The sequence below is a fragment of the Triticum aestivum genome, chromosome 1B (assembly GCF_018294505.1).
Source record: "Triticum aestivum cultivar Chinese Spring chromosome 1B, IWGSC CS RefSeq v2.1, whole genome shotgun sequence".
Classification (NCBI taxonomy): domain Eukaryota; kingdom Viridiplantae; phylum Streptophyta; class Magnoliopsida; order Poales; family Poaceae; genus Triticum; species Triticum aestivum.
Genome location: NC_057795.1, coordinates 6,931,294 through 6,951,529, shown reverse-complemented (window position 1 = coordinate 6,951,529; position 20,236 = coordinate 6,931,294). Strand labels below are relative to the sequence as shown.

General features: G+C 42.6%; 1 pseudogene; it reads left to right on the top strand.

Annotated features, from left to right (window-relative positions):
- Positions 1-11,291: 11,291 nt before the first annotated feature.
- LOC123103127 (putative disease resistance protein RGA4) lies at positions 11,292-20,159 on the top strand (annotated as a pseudogene).
- The last annotated feature ends 77 nt before the right edge of the window (positions 20,160-20,236 follow it).

Below are 20,236 nucleotides of genomic sequence, written 5' to 3'. Positions count from 1 at the left end.
TGCATTAAGGTACTAATGGAATTTATCATGAGAATAGTGGCAATTCGTTATGTTTATCCACATGACTGGAACTAGCTTTCTCATAGAAGTAGACTTTTATTAGGAACTATCATATTTATTACATAACAAGAAATGAGCATATACAAAATGAAGTAGTTAAACATATTTACTTACAGCTGGTTTGACGTAGAATGCATGGATATTAAGTTCTTTGATACTTTGACCCGGAGGAGAGTTGTCGAGCACTTTGTACTTGATGATCCCACGTGCCATAGCAAACTCTCCAGTCCCACCGATAATGGACATCTGGCCTTCTTGACCATTGATCCCCATTACCTCAAATGACGATCCATTGTACCTGATTTTTGTTAAAGGAAATGGAATACATTAATATCAAGATGATACCAATTAAATCTAGCCTTCATTGCACCCGATGCAGTTTTGCAGGGCAATATCATACATCGTTTAAAATTGGACAATCTTGAGCATACGAGAAAACAAAAACTAGCTTTTAGCCCAAAAGTATGTGCAAAAATTACCTGGCATTCTCGAACACCATGCTGAAGTAGTTGAACCAGGTTCGATCGGCCACACCAGCTTGTGTATGCATGCCTTTGGTACGGGCAACAATGGTGACACCAGGACTTGGCCCATCCATGACAGTCCAATCATTAACAGCCAATGTGCCAAACCCTGCCGGTTTGCTGGAGGTAACAATTTCTACCTGGTTGGTGCCCGGCCCAGCGGCAATTTGGTGCAAGTACAAGTGCAAGTTTACCTCAGACTCACACTGAAGAACACATGAGAGGGATGCAGATGGCATGAATAGAATGGAATGCAGGAGCAAGATCATGGACATGACAAGGCTAGGACTGGCCATGGCTAGCTAGGAGGTGTATACGTAAACAGACTGTTTCCCTTGTTGTGTGTTAGCTGTGTGAGAAACACTTGAGTCTAGGGTCTATTTGTAGTGCTCCAGGACTAGCTAGCATATTCGTTCCATATCCTCTTGTTTCTTATTTCTTTGAGATGATCCATTTTATATCCTTTTTAGTTTCATTTCTTCAGCTGGAATTTTTATTTAGGATATACTATGCATGTGAGGCTGAACAATTCCTTGTACATGTATGATGTATCAACCCTCGGAGATCACAAAGGTCAGGTGCCTTTTGAGGAAACATACTACCCAATTTTTTTTCTTTGTCATACAATATGTACAAGGTATTACTTTGCCCACATGGTAATGTAAAATTGACAAAGACTAAAATGCATTAGACGCCCATGCTTATCTTTACATCTAATTATATATCGAGAGGAGCTGCAGCCTAGGTTTTCCACCTGGACAACGAGCAAATTGTCATTACTCCTATAATACAAAGTTCAAATCCAAGGATTGATGATGCGTGTAAGCTAGATACATACTTGATCAAACAACACTTAATTATCTGGCCCGGTTTACCGCTTCGATTCGAGACACAAACGACGTGGTTGCTACTTCGGACCCCCCTACCAAACCCTGGTCAAAAGCTTCCCTTCGACCTCTTCTTTCCGCCGTCGCTTGTTTTGTTGAGGCGGCCTTGATGCCAAAGACAGGAGGGATGATGTAGGAATTCGTGGCCACACAACGCGATGCGGCTGTGGCTATAGAGTGTTTTTGCAGCACCAACAACGACCCACAATGGCTGGCCCATAGGATCCGGCAGCATCAAGCATCCTCTCCGATGGTGTTACATGCATTTCTTTTCGCCGCTCGACAACTTGTTTACATGGGCATGTCCGCGCACATGGAGATGTACAACCATGGCTATGCACATGAGTGGATGTCATTGCATGGTGATATGGCTGCCGTAAGTGGTTTATTCATGGTAGGTGGGGTGGCGGCAACACGCGGTGACTTCAGTTTGGTGGTGCTCTTCAAATACAGAATCTCGAGTTCCAGAGGGGAAACTCTAGCTTAGGCCTTCAATATTGATTGTACGTTGCAATGGGGCGATGTTTTGACATTGTTCCTTTGTTGGAGACGTTCTCCTGAGATTGCTCGGAAGTCCTATTCAGTGTGAAAACTCATGATCTAGCCTCTATTAGATCGGTGACAATAGTGATCATCCCTTTCCTAGAGGTGTCGTTGTTGGAGAACCTTTCTCGTACTTCGGATTGTTCCATTGGCGCTGGTTGGTGTTGGTCACTGATGTGTGCCTTGATCGCTTTGACATGAATTTTGTAGGGCATGCCTTTTTATTAACAATTTGGCTGTGTGCAACCTAAATGTCTTGATTAGCATACTGCTTCTTGTACAGGCTTTTAGCGGTTTGTTCCCAGCCAAAAAGAAAGAAAGAAAGACTATCAACTATGCAGGCTAGTTTAAGACCATTCACAAATTATTATCAAGTGGTTCTGTAAATGTCAACTCCATTCACGAATCATGCATGACATCAACCATGTCAAATTATGGTAGAAGGTTTCACCACTACCTTAGGAACAAAACTAATGAGTACCATAGGCCTGCAAAAAGTAAACCACTATATAGAAGGAAATTAATAATACTTAGTGGGCAATCTTCGTACGTGACAACCACCGAAATATAATACTTTGGACAAGTTTATCAATGCTACTTGGATAGTGGCCTTCATAAGGAACTAGATGATACCCCGCGCGTTGCCGCGGGAATTTGTAGGATTGCTTAGGAGGAGGATTTATGAAGCAAATAATTGGTGAAATCACTGAAATAAATATATAAATATAAGTTTACTTGAACCTTTGATAGAATGATGTGAAATTTTTTAAAAATAGTATAATGTGGCTGATAAATGCATTGGCAATGCGTTGGCCTGCCGATATATTGCAAAATGGTGTTGTCCATATTAAGCTTAACTAATGAAAAATGTTCATATCATTCATACCTTGGTAGTTCTTTATTGTGTAACTACTTCCGCCAAGAAATCCAAGATATCACCCTTAATCATTAATAGTTTGTTGTTGGAGAAGCGAACATCACTCGGTGTGCTTTGTGCCAAATATTCAGACCAAGCTCAGGGACCCTCCAACTCCCCCAATATCATCATGTCACTTCTCTACAAAAACCCAGCATGTCATTGAAAATCTCATCAAATGCAGCCGGAGATACGTTGGAGCAACGTGTCAATGTCTCACTGTGAACCTCTTGATATTGTTGTTTGTAGGAACACGCTCTTCATCATATAAATGATTAAAATAGACCATATATCCTCGAGGCACATTTCTGATGAGATAGATTAATATATAGTATGACTGACAAGTTCCCATAGTAAATCTAGTATGAGGAATTAAGAAGCAACCATTAGATGTCATTACTGAAAATGGCTTGGGAGCCCTGAGCGGAGAAAAATTACAGGCCATTCAAAGCAGCCTGGTCGGCTTGCTCCCAAGCTGCAGGAGGTCAGTTGGACAAAAAAAGATAACAATTACGCTGTTAAAGATCGCCAACCCCCCCCCCCCCCCCCCCCCCCCCCCGGTTGACCTGCAGCCGGACAAAGAGACAAATCAGATGTGAACGGAAGTGCAGCGGTGCACACCTGATAAGCTGATTTGGCCAGAAGGTGGAGTCCTAGGAAAGATGCCTTTACTGATCGAGCGGGACTCCTCGCAGCTCCTCAGAGCCCACATCGGTCGCGGAGCGGACCTATGACGTGCAGGTAGAGGCCTCACCAGTTGCATCTTCCTCCACCATCTGGAATTCAGGTTGTGGGCGATGGAACGACGCCCAGCTCGCATCTGCGTCCCAACGTCCAGAGAGTCGTCGGTGGCGAGGCGGACCAGCTCGATTACCAGAGGAGGAGCGCATGTCGATTTGGTTGTGCTCTTCCAGGGTGGGCGGCAACGGAGCTGCGTCCCGGCAGGAGTTCAACACCCCGAGAAGCGTCAGAGGCGAAGAAGACAGGCGGTCTTGTGGGAAGAGCGCACTTCACACGGAGATCTCTGTTGCCGTTGCACCGTAGGGAAAGTCGGTCTTTTTGTTTCTAAGGGAGCGACGGCTGGCCTTCAGGGTTGCATGCACGCAGGTGAAAAGTTCAAAAGGGGGAGATGAGGTTCAGCTGTTACACCCGGAAACGAAAAGAAACAACTAATGCTTTATTTGCACTTTAGTATGAGAGGGGAATTAGCGCTAGTAATGGAACGTGTGCCGTGACATATGCACTTTAATATTGTGGGAAAGTACGATCGGGACGGGAGGAGAGAGATAGTTGTAAACTTTTGATTGGTTGGTATCTGATGACATGGCATGCTGAGTTGGACCATTTGCATGTTAAGAGAATGCCTTGTAGTTGGGAGCAATTTCTTAAAAATGGTAGACTGCGACAATCCAAGGATAACATCTTAATTAGCATACTACTAAGATTCGAAGATATATAATATCTTGAAAGTCAGTTGTGCCATTAGTCAGATGTGTATACAGTATACAATCCAATTTTATGTATATGTATGTCAGTATGTGTGTTCATCAACGGTGCACCTTGTTTTCAAGCAACCCAGTCATCAGTATGATCGAGTGTTCGGACATATCCAGTATACACGTGTTTATAAAATTTAAGTTGTGATTTTCTGCCAACGAATTATTGCATACATGTATTGCTTGTGTGTAACCCATGCAGTGTGTTAGTTGATGTAACTTCATGAAATATGCGTCTACCTTCAATTGAACGGAGAACCTATCCTTCAATTATGGATCAAGTATGGGGCCTGACATTCCGTATGAATCTTGAGTACATTTACTTGTGTTTGATATGTCTGGTATGATTCAAGAAACTACTTGATCAAGACTACCTCCTTTCGATGCTACTGAAGCATCACACTACTCTGCTTTTGCTGTAGAATCTGCAATAGTGTTATGCTTGAACTCTTCCGATTAGTCCACTGCTTCACCCGTGAGGATGAAATCATAGCCCAAAATCAGTTATGAAACTAGCATCGTGTAACTTTTTAGTTCACTGATGTTTCCTGTGGGTTTTATCTCGTTTTTCATCTGTGCTTTTTTCCTTTCCCTTTTTTCACTGTTATGTCGATTTCAGTTCATTTGTTCCATTTTATTTTCATTATGTTGTTTTCATTCCTTTCCCTTCAGTGTTCTATTTTATGTTTCGTTTTTTTTACCTTTTCTGTTTTTTATATTTTCTCTCTTTTTTGCCTATTTATATAAAAGGTCATCGTATATCTCAAAAATATTCATATTATATTAAGAAATTTTTCACCATATAATAAAAAAAGTTTCACCATGCATTAAAAAATGTCCGCCATGTATTTAAAAAATGTTCAACATATAAACAAAATTGTTCAACTATATTTTACAAATTGTTCGCTGAGTATTTGAAACTTTTTCATCGTATATTAACAAATTGTTCAATGTGTACTACAAAATGTTCATTGTGTACTTGAAAATTTGTTCAGCATTTTTTTACAAAAAGCTTTACTCTTTTTCCTAAATTGTTCGATGTATATTACAAACTGGATTCAGAAAAACAAAATTCAGCATATATATTCATATTTTCATCAATTATTTGAAAAAAAAACACTAGCAAAAAACCATGGCCTACAGTTTACAATAAGTACAGTATCATTGCTACAGTACCAAAAACAAAAGTACCTTTACAATGCGTTTTTTTAGTTAAACTGCAAATGTGTCTGGCCCAGTTGGAGTGTCGCTGCTTTGTGTGCCTCATTGTGAGCGCCGCTACCGCGTGGCAGGAAACCCCTGCCTCCTTATGCGTACTTTTCGCCCTGCCCATGTGCCGGACGGGCGCCCCTATTTTTTCTTTTGTTTGTTTCATTAAACATTGTTCATGATTTAAAACAAAAAATTAAATTTCAAGAACTTCACAAATTTGAAAAATGTCCTCGAATGAAGTAATTGTTTGTTCGTTCAGAAAAAATGTTCTCAAATTTGAAAATTGGTCGTCATTTTTCAAAAAATTTGAGAGTTGATAAAACATTCCAAATTTGAACAAACGTACTCCAATTCAAGAAATAGTAATGCATTTTGTAAAAAAATTAAGAGATTCATTAAATTTTTAAAAATTTGCAAAAAATTGCGTGAAATTTCATAAATGTTCATGATTTCAAAAACTGTTGGTGAATTCTAAATTTTTCATGATTTCAGAAACTTTTTAAAAATTCGAAAAATTGTTCTAGGATTTGTGTGCGTGTATATATATATATATATATATATATATATATATATATATATATATATATATATATATATATATATATATATGTATGTATGTATATATATATTCATGATTTCAAAATATGTCCTGGATTTGTTAAACAGTGTTCCTGATTAAAAAAATAAATCTTGTTTTACAAAAATATTCACAACTCAAAGGAAGTTCGTGATTCAAAATGTTCATGGATTTGAACATGTTCTTAAAATGAAAATAAAAATAAGAAATAACACAAAGAATAAATAAATAAGAATAAAAGGAAGGGTTCTCAAAAAGAAAAAGGAAAGGAAAAACTAATATGAAAATAGAAAATGACAAAGAATATAAAAAACAGAAGAAAAACAAAACAACTGGTTCTACAAGTGGGCAGCCCAACATGGTTAGTGCATAAGTTTCTTTTTTGGATGGGTTAATGCATTAGCAAAGGGGTCTGCGGTCGGTCAATATCCGTCGTCCTACGTGGTAAATAGGGACTGCAAGCGCTTCAGCCATGTTCTTACGAGCGAGCTTTTTTAAATTAAATTGTCCCATGATATCACCTGTGGGCCTGGCCAAATAGCAAAAAGCAGCCAGTAATTCCTATGAGCGAGCTTTTTTAAATTAAAATTCTCCTGTGAGGGAGCGGATTCAAGTTTTTTTTTCTTTTTTATTTTTTATCTATCTCATTTATATTTTAATAGGAAATATTCATGAATATAAAACAGAATGTACATGGAATACAAAATATTCACGAATATTTTCAGAAAATAGAATATATAAGTTGTTAACTTTTTAAAAAAGTTTACTAATAAATAAATTGTTGACAAAAATTAACAACTATTGTGATTTTTTGAAAACATTCACTAATTCAAAGTTTAGGTGATATTAAAAATATTTAAGGTTCATGAATTTAAATATAGTTCACGAATAAAAAATAAAAATAAATGTCAAGAGGAATAGAAGAAAAACACGGCAAAAGGTTCCAAGACAGGGGAAGAAGCTTCCCATGACCGCCTGAAATTCTCCCTTATTCCCAACTAATGTGCCAACCCAGTTGATTCCTGTAGTGGGAAATTTCTTTTGATGTGTATGGCAATAATAATTGGCAGACTGTTCGTATCTCTTTGGTATGCCACAACAGGTCTAGCCAACAAAAAAATATTTCAGGAAAAGCACTTGTATTTTTCTCTTGTTTGTGGGAGCTAGGTCGAAAGAAATCAGATTGAAATGAGGGCATGTGTTTTGCCCTTTCATAGGTAATATATAGTGAATAAAGATGGAATAAAAAATCGGTTGGCGAAACAAATATAGAAGATAAAGAATAAATGAATTTGGAGCATTGGAGGAAATAAAATGAATAAGAAAAAAAAGTACTAGTGACGACGTACAGAATCAGTTTTTGGCAGACATTGTTAGTGACATTTCCTATTTTATGGTTTGCCGTTGTTTCGCTTAGGGAGCTGAGTGAAGGCAACTGTGATATGCCGACCTATTTAAGCTATTATTTCTATCTGGTTTTTTCTGCTTAGTTTTTCTAAATTTTCTTTAGCCAATACTACATTTTATTTCTTTTTCTTTTGTTTTTACAAAAAATCAGAATTTATTTTGGAATTTTCTCCTTTACTAGAATTTTATGTATTTTTAAGATATGTTCTAAAATGAAAAATGCTCAGAATTGAAAAATTGTTAGGGTCTTTGAAAACGGATCAAAATTAAAAAAACAATTCCCATAAAATGTCCGAGTACAAAAAGTAGATATTTTATCAATATGTTCACGAATGTGGAAAAAATATTCAGAAAGTTTAGTAATATGTTTTATTTAAAAAATATTACCAACAAGCTTAATAAAATATTCATATTTGAACGATTGTTCCGAAATTTTTAAAAAATATTTCCGTATTTAGATTTTTTATTTTTAACTAACTTTTTCATGTTTTCTCGCAAACAAACTGAATTTTTAGGGGTGGCAAACAAACTGATTTTTTGGGGGGGTTAACAAACTGCTGTAGTTCCCATCAGGGATTGGTTTCCTATCTGACGCACTTTGCATCAAAGTATCTTCAAATCAAGCATGTTGCGGTGCGATACGGGCCAGGCCCACTTTTAGTACGCCAGAGAACGTTGAGAATGCCTTTTTATGGTATAATAGTCTCAGGCGATTTTCTTTTCTGAAAGTTTTGTTTGGGTTATTTGGTTTTTCAATGTGATGATTTTTTTCCTTTATTGTTTAGGTGGTTTTTTCTTTAGTTTTCTTCTGTTTATTCACTGCATTTCCTTTTAAATTGTTATGCTAGTTTCATTTTATTTTTAAATTAATGAATGTTTTTAAATTGTGGAACATTTTTCAATTCACGATTTTAACCATTCATTAAGATTTTACAAATAATGAAAATACTTTGAATTTCATAAATATATTTCAAATTGGAAGAACATTTTGAAAATACAAGAGCATTTTTTAAAGTTCCTAAACATTTTTTTATCATTTAAATTTTTTTCAATCTGTAAAAATAATCCAGTAGCCGTTTTTAGAGGAAAATTGGTTGGAAAACCGATAGTTAAAATGTAAGAAAATAGCTATAGAGTAGAACGCTGCACGCATGCCATCATCAACCAGCCCATGTCCGTTGCTGTGTGCTATTCAACGATGTCGAATTGGGGGCTCATATCAAGGACTTAAATTTGCCTAAAAATCAAGGGCATAAACATTGATTAATATATCAAACATAATTATGGCATGGTGATAAAGGAGATTGGAGGTGGGAGGATTACTTTTCTTGTCCGTTCCCCTACAAAAAAAATCAAGGAATGGACTGTTATATTTGTGTCGACGCCCACTCAAAAGAAAAATCAAAATTCATGGAACGAATGAGGCCTCCTGCTTGCTATGAGAACCGGCTCTCTAATAAGGAGGTGTGTTCGTTAGCTAGTTGCTATGAGAACCGGCTCTCTAACCGGCCATCATGTTTGGCTTATTGGCGTTAGTATTTAGTCTATATTATATTGAACCCCTAATATATTTCGGTGGGTACTCTAGAAAAATCAAGTCTGAACTTGTACCAAATAAAAACTATCAAGCTTCAAGGGAAAAGCTTAGAACTTCAGCGCTGACAATTTCTAGAACTGGCTATTCGATGCTGGATAGGATGCACATGAGCATATCTACCACGTCTTATATGCTAATTAATTCTGGTGTAGTGGGATCCGAGATGTACTTGAATTCAGCGGCCTCTTTTTTTTTTCGCAGCGGTCCCGATGACTTTCATGTTGTCCGAGAGTTGTACACTGCAGATCCAAAGAGATCGTGAATGAATATAGAGTTCGTTGTAAAGAAAGAAAAACATGATTATTTTCTTGAGCAGGGAAGAAAAACATGAATGAATAAAGACTTGAGTTTAGAGCGAGTAAGGGCATCTCCAACGCACCGTCAAATTTGCTCCGGCATCTGTTCACGGACAGACCCTGTCCGCGGACATTGATGTCGGAGGCTGCCATCCAACATTGCCCGCACACATTTCAAACACTTTTTCAACAGATCGGATGAAATACATGTAATCCAGATGATATTCATGCAAACCGGACTTCATTACAATTCGGATAGTTTTCATTTAAAAGGAAGGGGAGCGGACCTAAACCTACACTATGGCAGAGTTGGGTGTCGAAGCCCGTGTTTTTCCTTTCCTGCTACCAAGTCCTCCATCACCATCGTCTCCATGAGCGCCGACGATAAGACTCGTGAAGTGAAGGTGTAGTAGCCGGCGAGGAAAAGAGTAGAACACGGGAGATTGACCGACCCACATGGGGGACACCAGGCCCTGCCGTCTCCCGTGCCCTACTCATTCTCAGAGGAGTCCGCACCTTGCCCGTCGCTGGTGGACGTGAGGTTCACGATGGAAATGGAGGCACTAGCGCTGACGTCATGCCACTAGCCCGCCCAAAAGTTTGACGGTGGCGCGTAGGATGCGTGGTTGGCGGTGGTGTTGTCCACGATCACCTGTAGTTGCGCCTCTACGGTCCCCTGTTCTTGTCAAGCGACAGCTTGAGCACGGAGGGCCTCATAGATCGCATGCTGCTCTGCGACGAAGTTGGGTTTCACCGCGGCCATGGCTGCCACGGGCTCCTCGCTCACGCGCTCACCGTCTATTTGGCCCTCTGCCAACCGATGATGCTCGAGATCCTGCTGGAATGTTGTCATAGGTGCCGACGCAAGCTGCTCCTCCACCATGGCAGTGTTGAAGTGTGTCTGCTCCATGGTGAAGTCGGCATGGACAGGCGCGGACTCCGGTGCAGTGTTGTTGGAGCCTATCTCCATCATGGGGCCGTCGTCATTGTTGTCAGAGACCTCGGGCGAGCTGGCCGGCATGTCGTACTTAATTCACGTGGCACGACGGCTCTGCTTGGCGTTCGCAAGGCTGGCCACCTCGTGCTTCATCAACGGCGAAAGGCTCTCCCATAGAGCTTTGCAGCTTGCAGTCATGGCGGATGTGGTGCAAGGGAGGAGAATGTGGAGCGGTTTGTGGTGTGGCGTGGAGTTAATCGAGTGCATCAATGCGCAGCGTCAGAGTGATTTTCTCGGCCTGCGAGCCTACTTAATGGCGGCATACAGACATACGGGGCATTGAACGGACATGGTAGATATCCGTCCCGTCCTGTCCAGTAATGTGTCTCCGGCATTCAACAAGCGCAGACAAGGCGGATGCATCACTGGCAGCGCCCTCGGCCGGCACGCCGCTTCAATGCCAGCGGCCAATGAGCGGCCGCGTCTGCTCTGGCTGACGTCAATGCAGAGCGACTGCTCTACAACGGCATGAATGCGGTCAGTTGACGCTGGGCAGGAACTGGGTGGATCAGAGTGGTCAGTTGGCGAGGAGGGAAGGGTTTTGGGTGGATCAGAGTGGTCAGAAGCGGGCGTGGGAGCGGCTCGTAAAGCCCCCGCGCTTGTCTCCTCTTTGCGGGAGAAAGTGCGTTCGGACTGCCTACATGACCGTGTTGGATGGCAAAACACTTCCGGACTTTGAGGGTCGGCGTTGAAGATGCCCTAAGCCCAACATAATATTCTTTTTGAGGGGTTAAGCCCAACATAAAGTGTCCAGGGATCTATTTACTGAGGCCCCCGAATCATAAGCCCGGCCCACCCAGACTCTGCCGGTGAGCATCTCCTCTTCGCCGCCGATGTCACCGAGGCTGGCCGGCCGGCCCGACCCCCTCGTGCTGCGGCTGCTGGCAATGGCGCCGCGAGTCTCCCACCTCACCACCACCGCTGCTCGCCGTCCGCCCCTCCCTCCGTCCCTCCTTCCGTCCATGGCGGCGGCGACCTCCGTCGTCAACAGGACCCAGCGCGGCGGCGGCGGGCAACAACGACGGCGACGTCGGCCTCCAAGACCCCATCCCGGCCTCTGTTCGACGAATATGTAGGTACCCCAACAAGGTTCCCCTTCCCCTTCACCCCCAACTCCCGGCTCTGTTCAAATCTGTTTCTACATCCTCTGTTAGAATTTGTTTTACCTTTTGCTGCTCCTATTTCTAGCTAGTCTAAGTCTGTATGTATAATTGGTTGGTAGCTCAAAACGAAACTTGCAAATGGTTCAGTAGATTTACATTTACATGCAGCACAGCTTGCAAAACAAATGGCGCGCTTGTAATGCACAAAACCAATGTCATGACTGACGAAACTGAAAAAATTAACACTTTCTTCCTTGTATTGGGTGACAAGCATGTGACTGCTCACGTGATATGCATCAAACGTAGTACTAATCTGAAACAAAATTATCTTCCTGCCTGCCTGCCTGCAAGTGGACGTTTTGTAATGGCGGTGCACGCCGTCTCAGACGGCTGTCGGTGCCAGTGGCCAGGTTAAACATTGTTCTTGTGATTGGCCCGATAACAGATCTGACGCTGTATACGACCATTGTATACTGTATTTACTGTAAACATTCAGCTAAAATATATTTCAATACATTTTAGAGTGCAAGAGAAGACAATTGGGGCGTTAGATTCAATTGCATATATGTTGAACCAAAGTGGATGGAACGTTGATGCTACTCCTAAGAGGAAACAAATGATGCAATGGATTCACAGCACAACTTGTGAGTAAGTGCGACCAACTGGGTGCTGATGCTGATGGCAAGGCATTGGTAGCACGCTTGTAAATATCAAGGCCGTGAACCCCGTGTCATGACCAAATGACGAAAATGAAAAACGAATCACTTTTTCCTCCCTTGTATTGGGTGACAAGCATGTGACTGCTCACGTGATGCATCAAACGTAGTATCTGAATCAAAATTATCTTCCTGCCTGCAAGTGGGTGTTTTGTAATGGCAGTGCACACTGTCTCAAATGCCTGTCCGCGCATCGGTGTGGCCATTTTGATTGCTTTATTAAAGCCTGCATCGCTAATGGCAAAATTACATATTTTTGCTGTGATTTGATCGAGAACAGATCTCAGGCTACGTACGACCGTTGTATATTGGAGAGCTCAAGCACTATACCTGTCCCACTCACAACATTTCTCTTCTCAACTCAGGCATCCAAAAGCTTCAAGACCTCACAAAAATCTCCCAACTCCCATTCGTCCGACTAGAGCCTGCCTACAGCCCCACCCACGCATCCGTTCGAAAAGCTGCTTTGGATGTTCTGACATAATTACATAATGTAGTGCTCTACTTGCAATAAATACATAATCTATTTTCCTACCTTCAAGTGGACGGTTTGTAATTAGAGTGCCTCGGTTTGGCCATTTGATTGATTTAAAACCTGCATCGGTAATGCCAACCACCTTGCTTATTTGGCACTGTGTATGGCGCTGTCTGATCTCGTAAGGAATATTTCTTTCCGATTAAAATGATACTGCATGTAATCTCATCAGTGCTATTGTTAACTGTTTCTAATTTTGTTTGATGTGTCAACAGATTAAAGTTCTACATTTAATCCTGACTGTTTGTGGTTGTTTGATGTCTGAGGAGAAAGATCCTGGAAAGTTCATCTGCTCGGTGTACTGGAGCGATATCCAAGTAAGTTATATCATCTGATCATCTGTATAATCTCGGTCCTTCTTCTGTTTTGTTGAGTACCTTTACGCTTTGCCGAAATGTAAGGGGCCATTTTAGGTCACATTTCATATGTGCATCATCGGAGCAAATGTGCTTTCTATAGGCATGTTGGAGCGGACCGAGTACCTGACCTCATTTATATGGCCATAGGCAGTGATCAATGAAGGGCACTGGAATTTATCTTCTAACATCACTATTGTTTTAGTCACTTTGTCTTTATTTTTGTTGCTTCTGTTGTATGGTTACAAAGTTAGGCTTCATCTGATTTGGTTAGTCAAGCTGATCTCGTTAAGCTGATAAAAAGTATTCCATAAGGTTCCTTATGCCGGTTTTCACTGTCTCGCAATAATGGATTTTCTAGGCCCTCGAATCATAAGCCCAGCCCACCTACACTTTGCCGGTTTGCATTTTCTCTGTTTTTTTCCCTAAAAAAATAAATCTTCTGTCATCCTTTTTCCCGAGGTCTCTGAGGCCAGCCGCCACCACCACCACGCTTAGTCCGGCCGGACCACCGGTATCTGTGGGACCATTGTGGCGGCGGCAGGAACAACACCATTGAACAGCACCCCTTCTTCCCCTCCGGCGACGTCGGCCTCCAAGACCCCCATCCCGCCTCCCGCTCAAGGTCGGTACTCTCTCGCTCCCCTTCCCTTTCACTTCCTGCCCCAAATCTCTGCTTTGTTCAAATATGTTTCTGTATCCGTTAGAATTTATCTTAGCTTTTGTTACTTCTAGTCTGTATAATTGGTAGCTCAAAAGGAAACTTGCAAATGATAGCTAATGGTTCAATAGATTTACAGCACAGCTTGCAAATAAGTGGGATCAACTTGCAGCTGATGGCATGGTATCGGTAGCACACCTTGTAACGCATAAAACAAGTGCCATGACTGACGAGAATGCAAAATGAACCACTTTATTTCCTCGTATAGGGTGACAAGCATGTGGCTGCTCATGTGATGCATCAAACATACTTGAAATAAAATTATCTTCCTACCTGCTAGTGGACATTTTGTAATGGCTGTGCACACTGTCTCAGACAACTGTCTGTACCTGCCTCGGTGTGGCCATTGAAATTACTTTATTAGAGCCTGCATCGTAAATGGCAAGATTAAACATGGTTCTCGTTATTATTGGCTCGAGAACAGATCTCAGGCCGTATACAACCGTTGTAGATTGTAAACATTCAGGTAAAATATTTTCGATACACTTCAGAGTGAAAAAAAGAGATAATATAGCTACGAAATCCAAGCGGATGGAGCCTTGATGATAAGAGGAAACCAATGGCGCAACAGATTTAGAGCACAGCTTGTAAATAGGTGCAACCAACTGGGTGCTGGTGCTGATGCTGATGGCATGCCGTTGGTAGCACGCTTGTAATGCACAAAACCAATGTCATGACTGACGAAACTGAAAAATTAAACACTTTCTTCCTTGTATTGGGTGACAAGCATGTGACTGCTCATGTGACGCATCAAACGTAGTATCTGAAACAAAATTATCTTCCTGCCTGCTCACATGATGCTCCAAACGTAGTATCTGAAACAAAATTATTTTCTTAGCTGCAAGTGGACGTTTTGTAATGGCGGTGCACGCTGTCTCAGACGGCTGTGGGCGCCTCGGTGTGGCCATTTGATTACTTTATTAAAGCCTGCATCTCTAGTGGCAAGAATACATTTGTTTTTCTCATGTTTGGTTCGAGAACATATCTCAGGCTACATACGACCGTTGTATATTGGAGAGCTCAAGCACTATACCTGTCCCGCTCACAACATTTCTCTTCTCAACTCAGGCATCCAAAAGCTTCAACATCTCACAAAAATCTCAAAACTCCGGACTAGAGCCTACCTACAGCCCCGCCCACGCATCCCTTCGGCGCCGGCCGCCATAACTTCACCGGAGTCGCCTTCTGCTTCTGCGCCGCGTCGCCGGCACTGACAAGGCTCTGAATCTGCTGCTGCTGCTACCGCCGATACAATGCTGGAGCTGGCGCCGACGTGCCTGTGAGGACCACGTCTTCCTCGCTGCCGCTGCTGCGTTGCTGGTCCTGGGTGCTAATCAGGGGCGAGCTCGTGAAGGTAACTATGGCTGCAAGATTGTATTTTGACTTTTAATTTGTCCACGAATAGATCCCAATCTCTACATACATACACGACTTGCTCACACCATTCTCTTCATTAATTTCTGTAGTGGACCTGTGTTGGAGGAGTTTCGTCCCAGAGTTCCAATGGCGGAGCTGGTGGCCGCCATGGCCATCCGGCCACTGGTGTCCATGCTAATGAGCAAGGCGTCCAGCTCACTCCTGGATGAGTACAAGGTGATGGAGGGAATGGAGGAGCAGCACAAGGTTCTCAAGCGCAAGCTTCCAGCCATCCTTGACGTCATGACTGACGCCGAGGAGAAGGCAACGGAGCATAGAGATGGTGCCAAAGCCTGGCTCCAGGAGCTCAAGACAGTGGCCTATGAGGCAAATGAAGTCTTCGATGAATTCAAGTACGAAGCACTCCGCCGTGAAGCCAGGAAGAAGGGGCACTACAGAGAGCTTGGCTTCGATGTAATAAAGCTATTCCCTACTCACAACCGTATTGTGTTCCGTTACAAAATGGCTCGCAAGCTTTGCCGGATTCTGAAGGCCATTGATGTCCTTATAGCGGAGGTGCATGCCTTTAGGTTCAAGTACCGACCACAGCCGCCGGTGCCCAAGTAGTGGAGGCAGACGGATTCTGTTATCACCGACCTGCAAGACATTGCCAGCAGATCCAGAGACAAGGATAAGAAGAATATTGTTGCTACACTACTTGGTCAAGCTAACAATGCAGATTTCACAATTGTTCCCATTGTTGGAATGGGGGGCCTTGGCAAGACCACATTAGCGCAGCTCATATACAATGATCCTGAAATACAGAAGCATTTCCAGTTGCTACTCTTGGTCTGTGTCTCTGATACCTTTGACGTGAACTCCCTGGCCAAGAGTATAGTTGAAGCATCTCCCAAGAAGAATGTTGATATAGACAAACCACCACTGGATAGACTTCAAAAACTGGTCAGCGGACAGCAGTATCTCCTTGTATTGGATGATGTTTGGGACAACAAAGAGTTACGTAAGTGGGAAAGGCTGAAGGTATGTCTTCAGCATGGTGGCATGGGCAGTGCAGTGTTGACAACAACTCGTGATAAACGAGTTGCTGAAATTATGGGTGCAGATAGGGCAGCTTACAATCTCAATGCTTTGGAGGATCACTTCATAAAGAAAATTATTGAGGCTAGAGCATTCAGCCAGGTCAAAGAAAAGCCTGCTGAACTAGTGGTGATAGTTGATGAGATTGTGAAGAGATGTTCTGGCTCTCCTTTAGCTGCATGTGCACTGGGCTCTGTACTTCGTACCAAGACCACCGTGAAAGAATGGAAGGCTATAGCATCTAGAAGCAGCATTTGCACAGAGGAAACTGGAATCTTGCCAATACTCAAGCTTAGCTACAACGACTTGCCATCGCACATGAAGCAGTGCTTTGCTTTTTGTGCTGTATTTCCAAAGGATTACAAGATTGATGTAGCGAAGCTGATCCAACTATGGATCGCAAATGGCTTTATCCCTGAACACAAGGAAGATAGTCTTGAAACCATTGGACAACTTATTTTTGATGAGCTTGCTTCAAGGTCATTCTTTCTGGATATAGAGAGGAGTAAAGAATGCTGGGAGTATTATTCCAGAACAACATGTAAAATCCACGATCTTATGCATGATATTGCAATGTCTGTTATGGGAAAGGAATGTGTTGCTGTGACTATGGAGCTAAGTAAAATTGAGTGGCTTGGAGATACTGCTCGGCATTTGTTTTTATCATGTAAAGGAACAGAAGGTATTTTGAATGCTTCTTTGGAGAAAAGATCCCCTGCCATTCAAACACTCATATGTGATAGTCCTATGCAAAGTTCATTGAAGCATCTATCAAAATATAACTCTTTGCACGCCTTGAAGCTCTGTATTAGAGGCACAGAATCATTTCTTCTGAAATCAATGTATCTGCATCACCTGAGGTACCTTGATCTCTCAAACAGTTCTATCAAATCACTTCCTGAAGATATAAGTATTCTATATAACCTTCAAACGTTGGACTTTTCCAACTGCCGTTATCTTGATCGACTTCCGAAGCAAATGAAGTATATGACTTCCCTCTGCCATCTCTACACTCATGGATGTCCGAAGTTGAAGAGCATGCCTCCAGGACTTGAAAATCTCACTAAGCTGCAGACACTCACAGTTTTTGTAGAAGGAGTTCCTGGCCCTGATTGCAGTGATGTTATAGCGCTGCAGCATTTAAACCTTGGTGGTCATCTAGAGCTACGCCAGGTAGAGAATGTTCAAGAAGCAGAGGCAAAAGTGGCGAATCTTGGAAACAAGAAGGATCTCCGTGAACTGACATTAAGATGGACTGAGGTTGGCGACAGCAAGGTGCTCGACAAGTTCGAACCTCATGGTGGGCTGCAGGTTCTGAAGATATATTCCTATGGAGGAGAGTGCATGGGTATGTTGCAAAACATGGTTGAGATCCATCTTTTCCATTGTGAAAGATTGCGATGTTTGTTTAGATGCAGTACAATCTTCACTTTTCCAAAACTGAAGGTGCTTATGCTAGACCATCTGTTGGGTTTTGAGGGATGGTGGGAAATAGATGAGAGGCAAGAAGAACATGCAATATTTCCTGTGCTTGAGAAGTTGTTTATGAGCAATTGTGGAAAGTTGGTAGCATTACCCGAAGCAGCATTGCTGCAAGGACCTTGTGGTGAAGGCGGTTATACATTTGTACGCTCAGCGTTTCCTGCCCTGAAGGTGCTCAAAATGAAAAACTTGGAGAGCTTTCAGATGTGGGATGCAGTCAAAGAGACTCAAGGTGAATAGATATTGTTTCCTCGGCTTGAGAAACTATCCGTTAAGGACTGCCCGAAGCTGATAAATTTACCTGAAGCACCATTGCTTGAAGAACCATGTAGCGGAGGTGGTTATAAATTGGTACGTTCAGCCTTTCCTGCCCTCAAGGTGCTCAAAATGAAATGCTTGGGGAGTTTTCAGAGATGGGATGGTGCTGCCAAAGGTGAACAAATATTTTTTCCACAGCTTGAGAAACTATCAGTTCAGCAATGCCCAATGTTGATAGATTTACCTGAGGTACCAAAAATCAGTGTGTTAGAAATTGAAGATGGCAAGCAAGAGATCTTCCATTTTGTGGACAGATATTTGTCCTCATTGACCAATCTGATACTGAAGCTAAAAAATACAGAAACACCGTCAGAGGTTGAGTGCACTTCAATTCTACATGTGGACAACAAGGAGAAATGGAACCAGAAATCCCCTCTTACAGCTGTGGGGTTAGGATGCTGCAACTCATTCTTTGGACCAGGTGCACTAGAGCCGTGGGGCTATTTTGTACACCTTGAAAACTTGGAAATTGATAGATGTGATGTGCTCGTCCACTGGCCAGAGAATGTGTTCCAAAGCTTGGTATCGTTGAGGACATTAGTGATTAGAAACTGCGAAAATCTGACTGGATATGCACAAGCTCCTCTTGAGCCATTTGCATCCGAAAGGAGTGAACACCTGAGAGGTCTGGAGTCTCTTTGCATAGAAAACTGCCCAAGTTTAGTAGAGATGTTCAACGTCCCGGCATCTCTCAAGAAAATGACTATTGGTGGGTGCATTAAGCTTGAGTCCATATTCGGCAAGCAGCAGGGCATGGCAGAGTTAGTCCAAGTATCTTCTAGCAGTGAGGCAGACGTGCCTACAGCTGTATCAGAGTTGTCATCCTCACCCATGAATCACTTTTGTCCATGCCTAGAAGATCTAAGTTTAAGTGGATGTGGAAGCTTACAAGCGGTTCTAAATCTGCCTTTGTCCTTAAAGACCATATGGATTGCTAGCTGTAGTAGTATTCAAGTCCTATCATGCCAGCTGGGTGGGCTCCAGAAACCAGAAGCCACTACCTCCAGAAGCAGAAGTCCTATCATGCCAGAGCCACTAGCAGCAGCAACAGCACCAGCTGCAAGAGAGCATTTACTTCCTCCCCATCTCGAATCTCTATCAATACTGAACTGTGCTGGCATGTTGGGTGGGACTCTCCGTCTGCCTACACCCCTCAAGAGCCTGCGCATTATTGGCAACAGTGGGCTGACATCACTGGAGTGTCTGTCGGGAGAGCACCCCCCATCGCTGGAAGTCCTTGATCTTCTAACCTGCAGTACCCTGGCATCCCTACCGAATGAGCCGCAAGTATACATGTCTCTCTGGCTTCTTAAAATTACAGGCTGCCCTGCTATAAAGAAGCTCCCAAGATGCCTGCGGCAGCGACTGGGCAGCCTTGACTACAAAGAACTCGATGCCCAGCATGAAGGTATGCTTGCAGCACGTCCCTCTATCTTTGCCACATTTAACCAACAGATGTAGTCATCCATTCCATTAAATCTACCATGCCAGCATGTTTGTCCAAGTTTGTTTTCCATTATTTTACTTCCGTACGGTATAAAGTTTTATGTCACATTAGTTTGTAGTATGTGTTTGTTTTGATGCCATTTGCGATATGTGCAGTGATGGCACTTAAACCGAAGACATGGAAGGAGATACCAAGGCTGGTGCGTGAACGCAGGAGGCAGGCGGCTCGAGAAGCCAGGGAGCGCCAGCAATCCGCCATGCAGGAGTAAACAGGAAGACATGGAAGGAGATGGCAAGGCTAGTTCGAGAAGCCAAGAAACTCGGCAGCCCATGCAGGAGTAAACAGGGCAGCAAGGGCATGGATTTTGGTTGCTCTGAACAAATGTACAAGTCGTGATTGGCATCTACCTGTGTGTCTGTGAGCTATCTATGTATCTATCTGTTTTTGCTTTGCTTAGTTAACTGAGAAGACACTAGCCTTCAACTTGTTCAGTAAAGTTTTTCAACTGTGGCTCTTATCTGTCGATTTTCTTGCTCTGCTCTGCTATGTCTGATTGCTTCTACAACTGAACTGTGCCGCAGTCGCTCTTGGT